At 40.1% G+C, this 22,758-nt stretch overlaps 1 long non-coding RNA gene across 3 annotated transcripts in view; it reads right to left on the minus strand.

Annotated features, from left to right (window-relative positions):
* Positions 1-22,758, minus strand: part of LOC123803522 (uncharacterized) — a 141,081-nt gene that overhangs the window by 15,599 nt on the left and 102,724 nt on the right. The window contains exon 5 of one of the 3 annotated variants that reach the window (XR_015728037.1): positions 928-22,670. The exons of 1 other annotated variant lie outside the window; for it this stretch is intronic. This is a non-coding gene — a long non-coding RNA (uncharacterized LOC123803522). The remainder of the gene's footprint in view (positions 1-927; positions 22,671-22,758) is intronic. One more of the 3 variants, XR_015728038.1, reaches the window with a different exon arrangement.

The raw sequence follows: 22,758 nt of genomic DNA on the forward strand, positions 1-22,758 counted from the left end.
GCCTGCTGGGTCAGCGTGAAGCCTAGCCAGCTCCAGGGCGTGGGGCCAGATCGTCAGGCTCTGGAAAAGGGAAAGAGCTGGCCCGTTCCCTGCACTTGTTCTCCAGTTTGGTTTGGGTATGTAAAGCTGGAAACTACGCCTTCACTCTGGAGACAGAGAGGAAGCTGGAGCCGGTCCAAACCAGAGAGAGAGAGAGAGTGTGTGTGTGTGTGTGTGTGTGTGTGTGTGTGTGTGTGTGTGAGACAGTCTAAGCCCAAGGGAGAAGGGGAAGTGGAGAAAGTGGAGGGAGTGAGAGGCAGGCAGAGGGGAGAAAGGAGGATGTAGAGACAGGCATGGGGACAGGGGAAGAACACTGGGACAGAGGGATGGAGAGAAAGGCAAGAAGGACTGAAACAGAAACGGGAATAAGAGAGAAAGCAGCAGGAGTGCCATATGACACACTGACGTGTGCGTGTGTGCGTGATGGACAGATGTGTGTGAGGGTGTGGGTGTGTGGTGGGGCAGTCAGAGCTGGAAGGGCCAAGCCACACCCAGGGTTTGAAAGCTTTCTCTGTTTTTACAGTGCCCTCCCCCACATCTACCCCTGAATACTTCCAGCACCTCTGTAAGCCTCAGAGAATTTGCTCTTTGTTCTGCCTCTCTTCCTTAAACAGCATCAGTCCTTCCCCCATTCCAGTCATTCTGTGGACAGCTTGGTGACTCTGGTTTGTAACTGCACAGCCTGAGACGTAGCAGGGGGTCATTTTGAAGGGGAGTCCTGTGGCCTGAAAGTGGTGTGGGGAAGTAAGCTGGGCCCACCAGGTGGGCGAGGGCCCTGATACAAGGGTGAGACACTGAGGGCTACGGCATGTCCTGGCTCAAAGGTCTGATGCAGGAGGGGAGGCATGAGGGTCTCACCCCTGAGCAGTCAGGTGGGTGACTACTCACCATCTGGGAGGTTGGCTGTGGGTGCAAGAGTGGAGCGTAGCAGGCACCATGATGGAGGGACAAGGAATGCAGGGCACAAAGACCAGGACGGAATTCTTAAGGCCTGTATGGGCTGGAGGCAGGTGAAGAGAAACTCTGTTGGCAAGGCCACGCTAGGGACACTGAGTTCTTTTTTTTTTTTTTTTTAAGATTTTATTTATTTGATAGAAAAAGAGAGAGAGCATGAGTGGGGGAAGGGGCAGAAGGAGAAGCAGACTCCCCGCTGAGCAGGGAGCCCGGGGTGGGGCTCAATCCTGGGACTTGCGGATCATGACCGGAGCTGAAGGCAGACACTTAACCAACTGAGCCAGCCAGGGGGTCACTGAGTTCTGAGAATGAATGGAAGTGGAGGAGATCCCAGGTAGAAAGTGAGGTTTCCAGCAAACGCAGCTGGGTTTCTCCATCTCAGGTCACAGTAGGCGACTTGACTTAGTCTCCTAAGATGAAAGGGGGGGAAGCAGCCCACACCTTCTGCCTGTGAAAGTTGTTTTGAGTCCTGGACAGTGGTGGACCCACTTGTGGGGAATGAGAAGGTAAATGTGCTGCCTGTCCTATGGGTGAACACACACACACGCACATACACACACACGCGTGCACACACACACACAAACACATACGTACACACACAAACACATGCACACATACACAAATGCACACATGCACACACCCACACGGATACACAAATGCACACACACACATTCACGCACGCACACACACTCCCAGCCCCAAGAAAGGAGCGGCGGTTTTACATGCTTGCTCCTCACAGTGCGGCCCAGCAGCATAAGCAGCACCCGGGTTGCTGGGAATGCAGAAGCTCATGCTGCATCAGAGACAAACTGACTCAGAATCTGTGCTTTAACGAGAGCACATAGAAGTCTCGGAAGCAGTCCTGCAGCCGGCAGGGGCGGGGAAGGCTTCTGAGAGGGCTAACAATTTCATGAGTTGGGCATTACTTTCTCTGTCTTGTAAGGAAGGAAATGAAGTTGGAAAGATTCTGTATTAGTAGCCCACGGTAGCATAGCTGTTAAATAAAAGCTAGTCTCAAACTCAGGTGTATTGACCCAAAATTAAATTTCTTAAACCGTGACTACCACTTAGTCTTGGCTACTCTGTGCCAAGTCCAGAGCTGAGTACTTTATTATATCCGTTAGCTACTTGGATTCTCACAACAACCGTATAAGATATATTTTCTCTAGTTCACAGAGCAAAAAACAGGTGGCTCAGGTCAATAGTTTTTCCCACAGCCACACAGCTAGCAAGAGGCAGAGCTGGGATTCAAATGAATGCACACGTCTAACCCCTAAGCCTGTGCTTTATTTTTATGCTGCTCTGTATTGCCCAGTGGCTCACCACCATGCCTTCATTTTATATAGATGGAAAATCTGTTCCTCTGGTCTCAATCGCCATTCTCTTCCCCCCTCTGGTCACAACTGGCCACAGCAGTCAGGCCTGTGGCCAGCAGGCAAGAACCACTGGAGCCACATGTTGAGGGCAGGTAGCAGACAGATCTGGGCACCTGCTGATCAACAGCATTGAGCACAAGGACTCGGGACCAGACCAGCACTTGGAACCCCACTGTGGGGTCAGAAATGGCAATTTGTGTTCTTTCTGCCTGAGCCACACAGTTAAGGCCTTCCCATGGCCTCAGGCTGGACCCCCTGGAGCTGCCAGCCTGGGAAAAGTTCAAGGAAATCAGTTTCCCGGAATGTCTTGAGGTTTCCTGGTAGCAGACGTCTGGCGGACACGTCTGCTCCAGGGTTTCTCTAATTATACGTAGGAGTCTTTCAACTCCCCCTGCTCACTGTTCTTCCCGTGCAAACAACAGGTGGCATTTCCTGTCCTCGCAACTCTTGTTTCAAGCGCAGGCAGCTGAGAATCTCTGCCCTGCTATACTGATCTGCAGGGCTGAGGAAAGGAGAGCAAGCAGGTGGACCTCCTCACAAGTTAGTTTTCTGAGTTCCAAACTCCCCAGCCTGTGTGTGAATGCATCTGCCCGTAGGAGGGAGCTGTCCAAAATGCAAACCACATGGGCTTGACGCAAGAAGGCTTGTGGTATTCTATTATACAAAGACTAGCAAAATCCAAAAATACAGTCAGATCAGGTGACTGAAGGTATCCATGCATCATAACGTATCCCTCAGGGGCATCACCATTCAGAAGTCCCTGTGTCTCAATTCTGATTTTCTGAACTGCCTCTCTGAATTAGCCCTCTTGGGCACAGATCGCCCCCGGGCAGGCTGGAGGCCACGGGCCCTGCTCAGTTGCGTCTGCTGGGTGGAACAGGTTCCTAATAAGGCAGGTGTCAGTCTAGAGAGAGAATATGATTAGTGATTGTTTGTGAGGGAGGAAATGCTCACGGAGAGGCTGGGAAGGGAGGTGATGGGCAAAGGAGTGTGCAATCCAATATAAAGTCCTCATATGCCAACAGGGCTGATGGGGACTCAGGAAGCACGAACACGTTGATCCTACCTCTGTGTTGGAGAGCAGGGAACTCACAACAGCAAGCAAGCCATCCTGTTACCGAGGTTTCGGATCATCTAACAGGTACAGAAATATTTAAGGAAATCGTGGCCTGTCAGTGCTCATTGTGAAAGTATGTCGAGGCAGCCTTGGCGATTGTGGGAAAGTTACCCAGGAATAAAAACACAGCTTTCAGCTCTACAAATGCTTTTGAGATTAGAGGAGCCCCTTGGTGGCTTTGACTTTAAGTGGAGATTGTTCCCCTGAGAGAAATCAGCCTCAAATTTTCGAGCGCTCATGGGCATAAGGAAGGAAATCGGTCCAGCAGGAAGGCTTTTATCAAAGAATGTGGTGTGGAGTCAGAAGGAGAGACAGGCACTCGTCAGTGGGATGGGCTGCCGGCGCCCTCCGGTCAGAGACAGAGCCAAGAAGACACTGGTGCAAAGCCAAAGGTGACCCCTTCCCAAGGTGAGAGCATCTCAGGAGACCATAGATTGGCAGGGGGAGGGGGGAAGCGTGGGATTTCAAATCAAGACTCCTGGCTTGGAGAATCTGACCCAGTTTGTTTCTTAGCCTGTCTGACCCCAGAAGGATAAACATTGCTTTTCGTTTTTAAGTTTTCTAACTGAATTATCATTTATACACAACAAAATTCTCAGATTTGAAGCGTGTGGCTGACTGAGTTTTGGCAACGTGTTACCCATGCTACTACCATCCCAATTAAAATGTAGAATATTTCCATCACCCCAAAATGTTTCTTCCTGCTCTGTTCAGCCAACACCCACCCCACCCCACTTCCCTTTCATGGGCATTCACTATTCTGAACTCTGTCATCACAGGTTAGTTTTGTTTGTTCTAGAGCTTTATATAAATGGAAGCATACAGGATGGATCATTTAATGTCTGGCTTCTTTCACCCAAAAGAATGCTTTTAAGATTTATTTATCATTGCTGTTGTATACAGTAGAAGTTGGTTCCATTTCACTGCTGAGCGGTGTTCCATTATCCATTATAAGATTACATCACGGTTTGCTTACCCATTCACCTGTAGATGGACTCGGGGGTTGACAAGTTTTGGCTATTATGAATAAAGCTGTGAACATTCCCGGACAGAAATTTTTCTAGAGACATGCACTTGTTTCACTTGGATAATTTTCTAAGAGTAAGATTTCTGAGTTGCAGGGTAGGTTTATTTTTAACTTTATAAGAATCCACCGAATTGTTTCTCAACATAGTTGAACAATTTCACATTCCCAAAAGCGATATAGGAGTGTTCAGCATGTTCCACAGCTTTGCTACCCCTTAATATTGTCTGTCTTTTAAATTTTAGCCTTACTTATGTCTGTCTGTAAAGCAGTGTCTCACATGAGTTTGACTTGTTCTTTAATGATGACTTCGTGATGCGGCTTCTCATGCACTTATTGGCTAAGTATACATCTTTTGCCAGTGAGTTGTCCATTTTCTTACTGGGTTATCTGTTGTTTTATTATGAACTGTAGGAGTTCTTTGTATATTCTGGATAAAAAGTACTTTGCAAATATTTTTTTCTAGGCTGCCACTTTTTTGATGGTACTTCTCTTCAAGAGCATGTGTTAAAGTCTGTTTTTTTTTTTTAAATTGTATTATTAGTGCTATTTGAGTCCTATCTAAGAAACTTCGATCTATGTTATGGTGTGAAGCCATTCTTTTATATTTCTTGTAGGAGTTGTCTAATTTTAGCTTTTATGCTTAGGTATATGATCCATTTGAAATTAATTTTGGTGAATGATATGAGTAAGGATTGAGGTCCCTCTTGGTTTTTTTTTAATACAAATGTCCAGTTGATCCAACACTATTTCTTGAAGACTTTCTTCTCCCCACTGAATTGCTTTGGTATCTGTAGATATGAGTTTATTTGTGGACTCTGTTTTTTGTTCTAATTGAATTATTCATCTATCCTCCTAGTACAGCTGTACAAAGTATTCATTACTTAAATTTTTCATTAAGTCTCAAAATCAGGTACTATAAGTCTATCTTTTTTTATTAAGATAGGTTTTGGCTATCGTAGGTCCTTTGCATTTACATAGAAAATTTAGAATCTACATATCAATTAGCACAAATAGGCCTGCTAGAATTTTAATTAGAAACATGTTAAATCTTTAGAACAATTTGGGGAGGAATTACATTTTAACATCTTAACAATATTGAAATCTTCCAATCCATGAACATGGTAAACCGTTTACTTAGGTCTTTTTAATTTTTATCCGGACGGTGTTTTTAGGTTTTAGTATAGAGGCCTAGCTTACATTAAAAAAAAAAATCTACATCCTCAAATATTTTGTTGATGTTTGTTAATGTTTGTGAATGCTGTTGTAGATGATACTTCTTTAAAGTTCATTTTCCAATCACTATATTAGTTATCAACTGCGGTACAATAAACCACTCCACAATTCAGTGGCTTAAACTAACAGTAATCATTTATTCTTTCTCTATTGGTCCTTCTCTATTTGAAGCCAATTAGATGGCAAGCTCCAGCTCTCCTAAGGTTGCAGTGAAACATCAAACTGAACTGCAGTCATCTGAAGGTTTGACCCAGACTAGATGATCCCATCACCAGTTAGCTCACTCAAATGGTGTTGATTATATTCCCCACGTGAGGTTCCCCATGGGGTTGCTTGACCGTCCTCACATCAGGATAGCTGGCTTCCTCCACAATAAGTGATCCAAAACCCAAGGGAAAAGCTGCAATGCTTTTTATGCAGCACCTTGTAATGCATTGTTACTTATGACTTACTGTATTGGTCACTTAAAGCAGCTGTGATTCAATGTCTGTGGGGCCTACACAGGGAATAAACCCTGGGAGGCAAGGATCATGGGACCATTTTAGTGACTGACTACTAATCTAGTCTATAGAAATAGAATTGATCTCTGTGAGTTGATTCGTATGCTGTGGCCCTGCTAAATTGACTTTAATTTTATTCTTAGGTAAATAGTTATGTTATCTGTCAAAGATATTTCTTTCTAATCTCATGTCTTCTATTTTTTTTAGTACACTGGCTAAAATATGTGGTATAATGTTGAATAGAAGTGGTAAGAATAGACATCCTTGTCTTGTTCTCAGTCTCAGATATAACATGTTTAATATTTCATCTAAAGCACATGTTGGCTGTACATTTTTCCTGTATGTCCTTTATTAACTTGAAAAGTTTCTTTCTATTTCTAGATTCCTGAGAGCTTTTTTTCCTCTCTAGGAATGCTATGGGATTGAATTTTTGTCTAATGCCTTTTCCCCTGCATCTATTAAAGTAATCATATAATTTTTCTCCTTTATTTTGTTAATGTGGTAAATTACATTGGGTTAGCATGCCTAAGTCAATCAATTTTGCATTCTGGAATAAATCCCAATGATGCATTACCCCTTTTATTGTTTCTGGATTAATTTTTCTAACACTTTTTAAGGACTTTTGCATTAATAATCACCAAGGATATTGGACTATAATTTTATTTACTCATCATATGCTTGTTAGGTTTTGGTAGCAGAGTAATATTGACCTCAAGAAACAGGTCGAAAGTGTTCCCTCATTTTTGGTTTTCTAGAAGAATTCGTGTTAGATTAGTGTTATTTCTTCCTTAAATGGCTTTTTAAAAATATGTATTTATTTATTTGAGAGAGAGAGAGAGTGCGCAAGCAAGTGGGGGGAGGAGCAGAGGGAAAAAAATCTGAAGCAGACTGTGCTGGGTGCCACGTGAGGCTTGATCTCACAACCCTGAGATCACGACCTGAGTGGAAATCAAGAGTTGGACACTTAACTGAGCTGCCCATGTGCCCCATCTTCCTTAAATGCTTTATGGAATTTAATGCAGCTGGATTTTTCTTGTAAGTAGATTTGCCCCCAAATCAATTTCTCTAAAAGATAGATTACTACCATAATTATTCTTGTTAGTTTTATATGTTACTTCCAAGAAATTTGTCATTTTGTTTCAGTTGACAAATACACTGGCACAGAATTGATTTGTAATATTTATTTTTTTTAAAGATTTTATTAGGGAGCATACATGAGGGCAGAAGGGGAGGGGCAAAGGGAGAGGGAGAAACAGACTCCCTATTGAGCTGGGAGCCCGACAAAGGGCTCAATCCCAGGACCCCTGAGATCATGACCTGAGCCAAAGGCAGATGCTTAACCAACTGAGCCACCCGGGTGCCCCAATTTCTAATATTTATAAGATCTGTAGTTTTTCACCTGCATCATTCCATGATTGGTATAAAGTTAGTTTTGCAAGATTTGTAGGGTATTTAGCTGTGCCTAAAAAGAGTTAATACAGCAGGTCTGATTGCTATCATTTGAAAGGTTTGCTTTCATGGTTGACCCTTGGTTGGAACCAAAAACTTGGGTTTCAGGAGGGTCCTCACTGTCCTATATGGTAAGACTGGAGACATGTACCTAAAGTGTCAAACAATACGGTGTGTGCCGAATACCTGCTTTTCTATTGGGAGTCTGGAATTGTGGTATATGCTAGAAAGAGGCTGAGTACATGGCCAGTCCCCAGTAAAAACCTTGGACATGGAATCTCTAATAAGTTCATTAGACATTTCACATGTGTTGTCACAACTCCTTGTGAGGGAACTAAGCATGTCCTATATAACTCTACTGAGAACAGACTCTTAAAAGTTTGTCCCTGGTTTCCTCTGGAATTTACCCTATGAAACTTCTCCCTTTGCTGATTTTGCTTTTTTTCCTTTTATTATAAAAAAAAAATCTCATCCATGAGTATGTTTATATGCTAAGACTTGTGAGTCCTCTCAAATCATCAAACCTGGGTAGTTTGGGGTCCACAACACATTATTTATTTCTCCTCTGTTGTACTGGTATTAGTAATTCATATTTTCTCTTCTGTCTTCAGTTGGCCTAAGAATCCTCTTAGAGAACTTTGTCCTCATTGACTTTCTCTATTAGTCAACATCAGTCACTATCAGTCTGTTTCCTAGGTCCTGATTTCTGATCTCCATTATTTCTTGTTTTTTTTTTTAACTTACTTTGTAATTAATTTGTACTTTTACTTCATATGGTGGAAGCTTAGATCACTGATTTTTAAGCCTATCTTCTTTTCTAATGTAAGCTTTTAAAGCTAGACATTCATTTCTAAGTATTTCTTTAGTTACTACTCACAAATTTTGATAGGTTATGTTTTCACAATCAGTTATTTCATAGTTTTTTTTTTTTTTTTAGATTTTATTCATTTGACAGAGTGAGACAGCAAGAGAGGGAACACAAGCAGGGAGAGTGGGAGAGGGAGAAGCAGGCTTCCCGCTGAGCAAGGAGTCTGACGCAGGGCTCGATCCCAGGACGCTGGGATCATGACCCGAGCCGAAGGTAGACGCCTAATGACTGAGCCACCCAGGCACCCCTCAAAGTTTTTTTTTTTTTTTTAAGATTTTATTTATTTATTTAACAGAGATAGAGACAGCCAGCCAGCGAGAGAGGGAACACAGCAGGGGGAGTGGGAGAGGAAGAAGCAGGCTCATAGTGGAGGAGCCTGATGTGGGGCTCGATCCCGTAACGCCGGGATCACGCCCTGAGCCGAAGGCAGACGCCTAACCGCTGTGCCACCCAGGTGCCCCTCTCAAAGTATTTTTTAACCACCTCTTTGATCTCTTCTAACTTCCAAGTGACTTTGGGCTTTTCCAGCTATCTTACTCTTATTAACTTCATATATTTTTCTACTCCTGTCAGAGAATATGCTCTCCATGATTCTAACTGGTTGGCATTTATTGAGATGTATTTTAAGGGCCAGCATATGGTCTTTCTTTATGAATGCCCCATATGCACTTGAAAAGAATATGCATCCTGCAGTTGCTGGATATACGTTCTACAAATCTCAGTATGCTCAAGGTGGTTAGCACTGTCTGCAAATTTTCTACATTCTTCACCGTTGTCCACTTGTTCTATCACTCATAATTGGTGTTAAAAAATATCTGGTTTTGTTTGGATTTCTCTATGCTTTTACTTTGTCTATTTTTTCTTCATGTATCTTCATTGTAAACACTTTTTGGATTTCTTAGGAATTGAGTAATTGACCCTTTAGTCATTATGAAATAATGTTCTTTATCTATGGCAATACTCCCTGTCTCAAGGTCCACTTTGCTTGATTGGCAATTACAAGTCTCCACATATATACCCACATAAGGTATTAAGGTTTTTTTGGGTTTTGGTTTTTTTTTTTTTTTAAAGATTTTATTTACTTGAGAGAGAAAGAGCATGGGAGAGAACATGAGCAGGGGAAGGGGCAGAGGGAGAGAGAGAAGCAGGCTCCCCAATAAGCAGGGAGCCTGATGTGGGGCTTGGTCCCAGGACTCCATGATCATGACCTGAGATGAAGGCAGACGCTTAACTGACTGAGCCATCTAGGCACCCCAGGGCACTAAGGTTCTGTTCATCATTTTTCTATAGTTTTGCTTTCACTCATCTGTATCTTCATATTTAAAATGTATCTTTCAAAAACAGGTACTTGTTTTTCCTTTATATCTAGTGATAATCCATGCTTTAAAACTTGAATATGTACAAAAACACTAACTTGAAAGGTATATGCACCCCAAGGTTCATAGCCACATTATTTGCAATAGCCAAGATGTGTAAACAACCTAAGTATCCATGGATGGATGAACAGATAAGGAAAATGTGGTGTATGTATAAAGTAGAATATCATATAACCATGAAAAATAAGGAAATCTTGCCATTTGTGACAACATGAATGGATTTTGAGGACATTATTCTAAATGAAATAAGACCAAGAAAGACAAATACCATGTGGTCTCATTTATATGTGTAATCTACAAAAAATAAAATTTTTTAAAAAGCTAATCTCATAGAGAACAGATAGCATATTGCCAGAGGCAGGGGTTGTGGGCAAGGTGGGTGAAAGGAGTCAAAAGGTACAAACCTCCAGGTATGAAATAAGTAAGTCATGGGCGTATAATGCACAGCATGGTGACTATAGTTAATAATACTGTATTGTGAGTTAGAAAGTGGCTAAGAGAGTAGATCTTAAAAATCCTCATGGTAAATAAGATATTTTATAAATTGGAACATGTAAGTCATTTGTATTTAATGTAAGTATTGAGGGATGCCTGGGTGGCTCAGTCGGTTAAGCATTTGCCTTTGGTTCAGGTCATGATCCCAGGGTCCTGGGATGAAGTCCCATGTAGGGCTCCTTGCTCAGCGGGGAGCTGGCTTCTCCCTCTGCCTGCCACTCCCCCTGCTTGTGTGTGTGCTCTCTCTCTTTCTCTCTGAGAAATCTTTAAAAATATAAGTATTGAGATAGTTGGGGTTAATTATAGCAGCATGTGATTCATTGTTCCTGTGCGTCAGTTCTTGGTCCTTTTCTTCCTCATTTCCTGTCTTCTCTTGGGTTAATCAAAGTTTTGGATTTTTTTTTTTTTTTAAACCCATCTCCTCTATTAGCCTTCTTAAAATTTTTTATGATTACTCTAATACTGTTATTAACAATCTTATGTTATTAACTTATCACTTCACATAAAATGTAATAAACAACATATGAGCCTAAAACAGTGTGTTCCCATCCTGTCTTTGTGCTATCACCATATGTTTTTACAAAACCCTACTTCACCAATTTTGATTTTGTTTTTCATTTTGCCCTGAACAGTCCATTACAGTGTATATAATCGGAGGAAAGAAAATACAGCTTTTCATATTCACCATTTCTACTGCTCTCCTTCTTCCCTTAGATGTTTAATTGTTCATTGTGGTATTAATATACAAACTCAAGAACTTCCTTTAGCATTTCTTATAGTGTCAGTTTGAATATATTTTCTGAGCTTTTGTTTATCTGAAAAATGTCCTTATTTTTTTAAAATATATTTTTATACTTCGTGGAGACATCTATGTAATAGTACCTCCCCACACTTCACCCTCTGCCCTGACACTTTAAGATGTCATCCTTTTATCTTCTGAGTCTCCACTGGTTTTTTCTTTCTTTTTTTACAAAAGATTTTATCTATCTATTTGAGAAAGAGAGAGAGCGACAGAGAGAGCACAAGCTGGGAGGAGAGGGAGAAGCAGACCCCCCACCGAGCAGGGAGCCTGAAGGGGCTTGATCCCAGGATCCTGGGATCACGACCCGAGCTGAAGGCAGATGCCTAACTGACCGAGCCACCCAGGCACCCCTATTTCTTTATTTCTTAATACTAAATCTGCTGTCCTTCCGTGGGTTCTACTGTACATGTCTCCCCTCCTCCCCCGGATGCTCTTAAGGCTTTTCTTTTACTTCGGTTGATAGCAGTTTGACTATGATATGCTCAGGTGTGGTTTTTCTTTGTATTTGTTCTGACTGGGATTTTCTGGGATTCTTGGATCTGTGCATTGATGATTTTTCAGGAAAATATGAAAAAGTTTGGCCAATATACTTCAAATGTGTCTTTTTTCTGCCTGATTCTTTCTTCTTCTTCTGGGGTTCAGTTACAAGGTCTTTCCCCCCACCCCCCAGTTTGCTTTCTCTTTCCTTTGTTTGGGATGAATACTATTAACATGTCTAAGTTTATGAACACTTTCTTTGGTTGGACACACTCTCTTAATCCCATCCATGATTTTTATTTTAGCTTTTGTACTTGTCCACTTAAAATCTCTTTTTGATTGCTTTCTTAAGCTTCCATATCTCTTCTGAAATTATCCATTACTTTATTGTAACTAACTGTAACATTTTCATATTGCTGATTTTATTTTTATAAAGTACAGCTGCTTTTTTTCCAGCTTTATTGATATAATTGACAGGTAATATTGTGCAGGTTTAAGGTCTATAATGTGTTGATTTGATACACTTATAAATAGCAAAATGATTACTACCATGGTATTTGCTACCACCTTCATCCTTCACACAGTTATCATTTCTTTTTTGTGGTGAGAACATTTAAGATCTACTCTCTTAGCAATATTAAAGTTTATTATATGTGATATAGTATCAGCTATAATCCCTATGCTGTATATTAGATCCCCAAATTTATTTATCTTATAAGTAGAAGTTCGTACATTTTGGGAATAACTCCTTATTAGCCCCAAACCCTGGTAACTACCATCTACTGTTTCTTTTTTTAGATTCCACATATAAGTAATATACAGTATTTGTCTTTCTGTATCTGACTTAATTCACTTAACATGCTGCCCTCAATGTCCACCCAACTTGTTGCAAACACAGGATTTCCTTCTTTCTCATGGCTGAATAATATTCCATTGTGTGTATATCTTGTATCTTATTTATCTATTTATATTGGACACTTAGCTTTTTTCCATGTCTTAGCTATTGTGACTAATGCTTCAATCAACATGGGCATGCAGCTATCTCTAGAAGATTCTGATTTCTTTTTCTTTGGATATATACCCAGAAGTGGGATTGCTAGATCATAAGGTAGTTCTGCTTTGGGTGGTTTTTTTCCCAACAATTCTGTGCATTACTCGGTGCTCACCATGATAAAGTATAGTCCCCATCTGTCTCCAAACATCATTATTACAATATTATTGACTATACTCCCTATGATGTACTTTTCTTCACTATGACTTTCTTACTTAGCAACTGAAAGTGTGTACCTCTTAATCGCCTCTTCTTCCACTCACTTCCCCTCTGGCAGCCACCAGTTTATTCTCTGTATTTAAGAATCTGTTGTCTGTTTGTTCATTTGTTTTTTAGATTCCATATATAAGTGAAATCATATGGTATTTATCTTTCGATGCACTTAGCATAATATACTCTGGGTCCATCTGTGTTGTTGCAAATAGCAAGATGTGCTTTTTTACAGCTGAGCAATATTCTATGGTGTGTGTGTGTGTGCACACATTCCATATATATATAAATATATACATTCCATAGCATATAGTGTCTATATGTGGAATATACATATATATACATATTCCATAGTATATTCCATATATATATACACACACATATACCAAATATTCTTTATCCATTCATTTGTTGATGCACACTTGAGTTGCTTCCATATTATGTCTATTTGAAATAAAGCTGCAATGAACATAGGGGTGCATATATCTTTTTGAATTAGTGTTTTCATTTTCTCTGGGTGACCCAGTAGTAGAACTAGTGGATCATAAGGTATTTCTATTTTTAATTTTTGAGGAAGCTCTATACTGTTTTCCCCAGTGGCTGCACCAATTTACATTCCCACCAGCAGTGCACAGGGCTCCTTTTACTCCACATCCTCGCCAACACTTACTTCTTTCTGATTCTAGCTATTCTGACAGGTGTATGGGGATAGATCATTGTGGTTTGGTTTGTATTTTCCTGATGATTAGTCATGTTGAACATCTTTTCATGTGTCTGTTGGCCATATATATGTTTTCTTTGGAAAAATGTCTATTTAGGTCCTCTGAGCATTTTTAAATTGGATTATTGTCGGGGTTAAGTTGTATAAATCCTTTACATATTTTGGATACTAACCCCTTATTGAATATCTCATTCATCACTGTCTTCTCCTTCTCAGGAGGTTTCCCTTTGTTTTGTTGATGGTTTCCTTTACTGTGCAACAGCTTTTTATTTTGCTGTAATCCCAGTAATTTTTGCTTTTGTTTCCCTTGCTGGTGGAGACATACCTAGTAAAACACTGCTTAGGTCAACATCGAAGAAATTACTGCCTGTTTTTTTCTAGGACTTTTATGATTTCATGTCTCACATTTAAGTCTTTAACCCATTTTGAGCTTATTTTTGTGTATGGTATAAAAATAATGGTCCAGTTTTTCCTTTTGCATGTGGCTGTCTAGTTTTCCCAGCACCATTTATTGAAGAGACTGTCTTTTCTCCCGTTGTATATTCTTGCCTCCTTTGTCATAGATTGACCCTGTAAGCGTGGATTTATTTCTGGCTTGTCTATTCTGTTCTATTGCTCCATGTGTCTATTTTTTGTACCAGTACCATACTGTTGTGATCACTATAGCTTTGTAGGATATCTTGAAATCCAGAATTGTGATGCCTCTAGCTTTGTTCTTCTTTCTCAAGATTGCTTTGGCATTTTGGGGTCTTTTGTGGTTCCCTACAAAGTTTAGAATTGTTTGTTCTAGTTTTCTGAAAAATGGCATTTGTTAGAGATTGCACTGAATCTCTCTAATGCTTTGGGTAGTATGGACATTTTAACAATATTCTTCCAACCCATAAGCATGAACTATATTTCCATTTGTGTCATCTTCAGTTGCCTTCCCAGTGTTTTATAGTTTTCAGAGAACAGGTCTGTAACTTCCTTGGTTAAGTTTATCCTTAGGTATTTTATTTTGGTACAATTATATAAGAGATTTTTTTAAATTTTCATTTAAATGCCAGTTAACATACAGTGCAATATTAGTTTCAGATGTACATTATAGCGATTCAACAATTCCATACATCATTCGGTGCTCATCAGGACAACTGCACTCCTTAATCCACATCTTCTATTCACCCATTCCCTCCCTCCTCCACCACCTCTTCCCTGGTAACCATCAGTTCTCTGTAGTAAAAGAATCTTGGTTTGCCTTTCTCTTTTTTTTTCCCTTGCTGATTTGTTTTGTTTCTTAAACTCCACATATGAGTGAAATCATATGGTATTTGTCTTTCTCTGATTTTGCTTAGCGTAATACTCTCTAATTCCATCAGTATTATTGCAAGTGGCAAGATTTCATTCTTTCTCTGGCCGAGTAGTGTGTGTGTGTGTGTGTGTGTGTGTGTGTGTGTGTGTGTGTGTCAGTGGACGCTTGGGCTACTTCCATATCTTGGTTAATGTAGATAATGCTGCTATAAACATTGGGATGCATGTATCCCTTTGAAATAGTATTTTTGTATTCTTTGGGTAAATACCCAGTAGTGTGATTGCTGGATCATAGGGTAGCTGTATTTTTAATTTTTTGAGGAAACTCCATACTGTTTTCCACAGTGGCTGCACTAGTTTGCATTCCCACAAACAATGCAAGAGGGTTCCCTTTTTTCCACATCCTTGCCAACGCCTGCTTTCTTGTGTTGTTGGTGTTAGCCATTAACAGGTATGAGGTGGTATCCTATTGTAGTTCTGATTTGCATTTCCCTGATAGGTAGGTGATATTAAGCATCTTTTCATGTGTCTGCTGGCCATCTGTATATCTTCTTTGGAAAAATGTCTATTCATGTCTTCTGTCCACTTTTAATTGGGTTATTCATTTTTGGAGGGGTGTGTTTCATAAGTTCTTTATATATTTTAGACCTTTATCAGGTATGTTCTTTGCAAATATCTTCTCCTGTTCAGTGGATTGAATTTTAGCTTTGTTGATTGTTGTCTTTGCTGGGCAGAAGCTTTTTATGTTGATGGAGTCCCAATAGTTTATTTTTGCTTTAGCCAATGTCAAAGAAGTTACTGCCTGTGCTCTCTTCTAGGATTTTGATGGTTATAGGTCTCACATTCAGGTCTATAATCCATTTTTAATTTATTTTCATAAATGGTGTAAGGAAGTGGTCCAGTTTCATTCTTTTGCATGTTGCTGTCCAGTTTTCCCAACACCATTTGTTGAAGAGACTGTCTTTTTCCCATTGGATATACTTTCCTGCTTTGTTGAAGATGAACTGACCATAGAATTGTGGGTTCATTTCTAGGTTTTCTAGTCTGTTGTATTGATCTATGTGTCTTTTTTTGTACTAGTACCATACTCCTTTGATTACCACAGCTTTGTAATATAACTTCAAGTCCAGAATTGTGATGCCTCCAGCTTTGCTTTTCTTTTTCAAGGTTGCTTTGGCTATTGGAGGTCTTTCATAGTTCCATAGAAATTTTAGGATTGTTTATTCTAGTTGTATGAAAAATGCTGGTGGTATTTTGATAAAGATTGCATTAAATGTGCAGATTGCTTTGGGTACTATGGACATTTGAACAATATTTGTTCTTCCAAACCGTGAGCATGAAAAGTTTTTCCATTTCTTTGTATCCTCTTCAATTTCTTTTTTTTTTTTTTTAAGATTTTATTTATTTATTTGACAGAGACAGCCAGCAAGAGAGGGAACACAAGCAGGGGGAGTGGGAGAGGAAGAAGCAGGCTCATAGCAGAGGAGCCTGATGTGGGGCTCGATCCCATAACACCAGGATCACGCCCTGAGCAGAAGGCAGATGCTTAACTGCTATGCCACCCAGGCGCCCCCCTCTTCAATTTCTTTGATCGATGTTTTATAGGTCTCAGAGTACAGGTCTTTCACCTCTTTCGTTAGGTTTATTCCTAGGTATCTTACTGTATTGTGTGTAACTGTAAATGGTATTGAACCTAAAAGGCTTTGTTTTCTTAATTTCTCTCTTCCTCTGTTATTAGTGTATAGCAATGCAGTGAATTTCTGTATATTAATTTTGGGTCCTACAGTTTCACTGAATTCATCAGTTCTAAGAGTTTCTGGTGTTGTCTTTAGGGTCTTCTATGTATCGTATTACCTGCAAACAATGATAGTTTCACTCCTTCCTTACCAATTTGGATGCCTTTTATTTCTTGTCCAATTGCTGTGGCTAGGACTTCCAGTACTGTGTTGAATAAAAGTAGTGAGAGTAGACATTCTGTCTTGATCTTTAGAGGAAAAGGTCTCAGTTCTTCACCAGGGAGTATGATGTTAGCTGTGGATTTTTCATACATGGCATTTATTTTATTGATGATGGTCCCTCTAAACCCACTTTGTTGAGAGTTTTTATCATGAGTGGATGTTGTATTTAGCCAAATGCTTTCTCTCCATCTACTGAGATGACCATATGGCTTTTATCCTCTCTCTTCTTAATTTGATATATCACATTGATTTTGCAACTATTGTACTGCTCTTGCATTCCTCCAATAAATCCTATATTGTAGTGACTAGTTTCTAATGTATTTCTGAATTCAGTTTGTTCATATTTTGTTGAGGACTTGTGCATCTATGCTCATCAGAGATATTGACCTGTAGTTTTTTGTTTTGTTTCTTGTAGTGTTTTTATCTAGTTTTGGTATCAGGATAATATATGCTGCATAGAATGAATTTAGAAGCTTTCCTTCCTCTTATATTTTTTTGGAATAATTTGAGAAGAACAGATATTAACACTTCTTTAGTTGTTTTTGGTAGAATCCACATGAAACCATCTGGTCCTAGGCATTTGGGAGATTTTTTATTATTATTTACTGATTAAACTTCATTACTAGTAATTGGTCTCCTCAAATTTTTTATTTCCTCTTGATTCAATTTTGAAAGAGTCTATGTTTGTAGGAATTTATCCATTTCTTCTAGGTTCTCCAATTTGGCATATAATTTTTCATAATATTCTCTTATCTTTTGCTTTCTGTGGTGTCAGTTATTTCTTTGCCTTCATTTCTGATTTTGAGTCTTCTCTTTTTCTTGATGTCTGGCGAAAGGTTTATCAATGTTTTTATCTTTTCTAAAAACTAGCTTCTGATTTCATTTTCATATTTTTAGTCTCTATTTCACAATTTCTGCTCTAATCTTTATTATTTCCTTCCTTCTACTGGCTTTGACGGTTCTTTTTCTAGCCCTCTTAGGTGTAAGGGTAGATTAGGTATTGAGATTTTTCTTGGTTCTTGAGGTGGACCTGTATTGCTCTAAACTTTCATCTAAGAACTGCTTTTGCTGCATCCCAAAGATTTTGAATTACCGTGTTTTCATTTGTCTCCATGTATTTTATTTCCTCTTTGATGGCTTGACACATTCATTAGTAGCATGTTATTTAGCTTCCATGTATTTGTATTCCTTCCATATATTTTTTCATAATTGATTTCTAGTTTTACACCATTGTGGTTGGAAAAGATAGTTGGTATGATTTCAACCTTCTTGAATTTACCGAGGTCTGTCTTGTGACCTATCCTGTGCTCTGTCCTGGGGAACATTCACTGGGCACTTGAGGAGAATGTATTTTGCTGCTGTTGGATGAAATGTTCTTTATGTATCTGTTAGGTCCGTCTGGTCTAAAGCGTGGTTCAAATCTAACATTTCCTAGGTGATTTTCTGTCTAAATAATCTATCCCTTGTTAAAAGTGGGGCATTGAAGTCCCCTATTTTTTTTTTAAGATTATTTATTTATTTATTTGACAGAGATAGACAGCGAGAGAGGGAACACAAGCAGGGGGGAGTGGGAGAGGAAGAAGCAGGCTCCCAGAGGAGGAGCCCGATGTGGGACTCGATCCCGGAACGCCGGGATCACGCCCTGAGCCGAAGGCAGACGCCTAACGACTGCGCTACCCAGGCGCCACTAAAGTCCCCTATTCTTATTACTGTCTGTCACTCAGATCTGTTGGTATTTGCTTAATATATTTAGACGCAGCATATATATTTATGACCTATCTTCTTGATGATTTGACCCCTTTATGATATAGCAACATTTTTGTCCCTGGTTACATTTTTGGCTTAAAGTCTATTTTATCTGATAAAAATAAAGCTACTCGTGTGTGTGTGTGTGTGTGTGTGTGTGTCTGTCAACTTCAATGGAATCTCTTTGCCATTCAATCGCTTTGAATCTGTTTCTGTCCTTAGAGCTGAGGTGAGTCTCTCTGGTAGGCAGCATATAATTGGGTCTTCCATTTTTCTTTGTTTTTTACATACATTCAGCTACTCTATGCCTTTTGATTGGAGAATCAAATCCATTAATATTTAGAATAATTATTGATAGGTAAGGACTTACTAATGCCATTCTTTTGGTTTTCTGGCTGTTTTGTAGTTGCATTTTTCTTCCTTTTTTGCTAACTTCCTTTGTATATTGATAATTTCCTGTAGTTCTATGCTTTGATTCCATTTTCTTTATTTTTGTTTCTCTATCGTAGATTTTCGCTTTATGGTTCCCATGAGGTTTACATAAAACACTGCAAAGATATAATAGTCTATTTTACATTGATAATAATTTAACTTTGATCATATATCTCTATCCTTTTATCCCCCTATTACATTTTGGATGTACACTTACCTTTTGTGTATTATTTAAAAAGTATTGAAGTTACAATCTTTTTCATTAGTGCTTTCATCCTTTGACCTTTATTCTAAGATTTAGTTAACAAATCGCCATTTTACAGTATTAAACATATTGCCAGAGTGTTCTGTTTACCTTTACCAGTGTGGTGTATATTTTCATGTTACTATTTAGCATCCTTTTGTTTCAGCTTGAAAGACTCCTTTCAGCTTTTCTTTTACGGCAGGTTTAGTGATCATGAATTTCCTTAGCTTTTGTTTATCAGGCAAAGTATTTTGCCTTCATTCTGAAGAAGAATTTTGCTGGGTAAAGTATTCTGGTTGGCGGTTTCTTTCTTTCAGTACTTTGAATATATCTTCCCATTCTCTCCTGGCCTGTGAAATCTCTGCAGTAAAATCTGCTAATAGCCTTAAGGAGGTTCCCTTGTACGAGAGAATTTGTTTTTCTTCTACTTTTAAAATTCTTTGTGTTTGGTTTTAGACAATTTTATTCTGTGTAATAGAGAAGAATATTTCAGATTGAAATTTTCAGGTGACCTATTACCTTCATGAGCTTGGATGTCCAAAGCTCTCCTCATCTTTTTGAAGTTCTCTGCCATTTTTTATTCTAAGAAGCTTCCTGTTCTTTTCTCCCTCTCTCCTGCTTCTGGGACTCCAATAATGCAGACATATTTCTTTTGATGGTATCTCCTGTGGGCTTTCCTCCTTCCTTTTCATTCTTTTTTATTTTTCTTTTTGCTCTTCTAATTGTATAATTTCAGTTGATTTGTCTTCTACTGGGTAATCTGCTTCCTAAAGTCGGCTGTTGAAGCCATCTATTGAACTTTTTTAGTTCAGTTGTATCTTTCACTTCAAAATTTCTGTTTGGGTTCTTTTTAATGTTTTATCTTGGAACTTCTCATTTTGTTCTAATATTTTCCTCATATTGTTAAATGACTGTTCTGTGTTTACTTTTAGCTATCTGAGACTCTGTAGAAAAATCATTTTTAATTCTTTGTTAGGCAATTACTGGCTCTCCATTGTTTGGGGTAAGGTACTGGAGGTTTACTGTATTTTTTGCTGTAGACATATTTGCCTGATTCTTTATGATCCCTGCAGCCTCAAATAGTTGTCTGTGCATTTGAAGAGACACAGACTTTATGCACTAATTTTTGTTAGCGAAGCCCTTCATCTCAGATGGGGCACACTGGTTTGCTCTGACCCTGGGTCTGGTGATGTACGGTACCAAGTGCTGGGCACATGGCAGCACCATCTTCAATTGCAGTGTGATGTCTCTTTGGCTCAGGCCACTGGGGTCTACAATACTGACAACTGTGTGGTCACTGGCAAGCACGGCAAGGGGGAGTCTGCAGTGGCTGCATGGGCTATTGGGCTCCTAAGCAGCATCCCAGGACTGGTAACTAGGGACGAGGGCAGGCAGTGGTGGTGGCTGGAGCCATTGGTGTGCACACATTCAGCTGCAGGTGCCTATGTAGTGGTAGAGGTCACCTGCAGACATACTTGTAGTGATAGGGACCAGGGCTAATTATGGGCTCACTGGTGTCTGTAGAAGACCTGGGTGTCAGTGTGTCCTCATATGACTTTATACTCTCCTCCCAGGTATGCATACTGAGGTGGAGGCCAATGACAGGGGTCAAGCTGGGGGACATGCAGGTTCAAAGCTGGAGAGACTAGCCTATAGGTGGGCATGGTGGTGCGGGCCATTGGTAGAAGGCAAGACCTGACTTGGACTTGCAAGCAGCTATGGGGGACCTGGCTATTGGTGTGCTCACCTCTGGCTGTACTCTCTTCCCCTGGGTATGCACACTGCACTGAGGGTCAGTGACAGAGGTAGGGCTAGGGCTTAGGGGTCTGCCTGAACTAAAGCAATCTATAGCTCGGAGTGGTATTGCTGACTAGTGACAGAGGCAGGGCTTGATCCATATCCACAAGCATCTGTGCGAGGCCCTGGATATTTGTGTGTTTATTGGTGGCTGCACACTCTCCCTTCCATGCATATATGCTGCAGTAGGGGGTCAGTGATGGGCATCAGGCAGTGGCAGGCAGGCGCATTGCTAGGGGCTCACCTCCAGCACAGGCATGCTGGTGGGGGTCAGCCCAGGTTGCTTATACTGGTATCCTGCACTCACACAGCTCTAGAAGCTATGTGAGCATAGCATCCAGGCCCTGGTGGAAGTGGGAAGGAACCAAAGTGCTGATTTCTTACATTTGCACTGTCACAAAGATCTTGAATAGCTACCAGTGTTGGGTCCAGGCTTTGGCAGAAGGAGTTTTAAGGGAGGGGATGGGAAGGGAGAAGGGAGGGACTGAGGAAGAGCTAGTATTAGCACTAGTAAATACCTGTGGCAAAGCTGCTGAGTTTGTCTGAGGAGCAGGTCTCTGTGAACCACAATCATTCCTGCTATGTGTTTGCTAATAATAGCCTGTTTTTCATCCTGTTCCTAACTGGTTCTCTTTGCCAGTTTGGGTGGGGTAAAAACTGAAGCTTGACCCCCACACAGTGCCTCGAGAGGCTACAGAAGCTCATCTCTCAACCCGTTCTTTCTTTCCTGGTGAGAGGAACTCTCACTACCTGGAAATCTCCTTCTTGGAGTTGAACAATGCTGGCTTGGGAATGGGCCGATGTGGTGAAAATAAACTTGTTTTTCTTCTCTTGTGTGAATATTCTCAGGGGTTTTTTGTTCCATGTTGTTGCTAAAATTTCTGAAGGGGAATCTAGAGCTCTTCTGGAGATGTGTTTGTTCATGGAGAGCTAATAATTACTTTTTGTGGGCATATGGGGCACCTGGAATCTCCTACATCACCATTTTTTTCTAGAATGCCTGGGTTAAAGTGATTGCCTGCTAATTCCGACTTATGGTCATTTGGGGGGTTTACTTTTATTGACTGGTTTCCCCAAGAACAAGGGTCACATTGTCGTATTTTTGCCTACACCTATTTTTTATTGTGTGTTGGGCATCTTTGGTAATATGTCTTAGAGACTGAATCTTGCTAGCCCATTTGGAACTGGGATGCTTTTCTTTTTCCCCTATCAGTTGAGTGTATTATTTACAGATCACCTTGATCCTGGAGCAGCTTAGTTTTGGGTTTTGTTAGGGTGGTTGCTATGCTGGTTTTGCCCTTAGTCCTGGGACAGTCTTCTTAGTTCTTAGATATGGAAGTGAAGTCCAAGATATGAAAGTGAAATGCCAAAGATACTTACCAAGCACCTCTCACATACAGGGATTCTAACTTCAAACTCATTCCTCTGTGGTGAGCAGCAGATTAAATCTCTTCTTAGCTCTTTCATCCTTCAAGTTGTTAATATTGCCTCTGGGCTCCATCCTGTCTCATCTAAACATGCATAGTAAGGATTCAGGATAAAATTAGAGAAGAATTCATATGTGGATTTTTGGAGTTTCCTGTCTGTGTGATTCCATCT

This window comes from Ursus americanus, chromosome 21 (assembly GCF_024610735.1).
Source record: "Ursus americanus isolate L20-20 chromosome 21, mUrsAme1.1.p, whole genome shotgun sequence".
NCBI lineage: Eukaryota > Metazoa > Chordata > Mammalia > Carnivora > Ursidae > Ursus > Ursus americanus.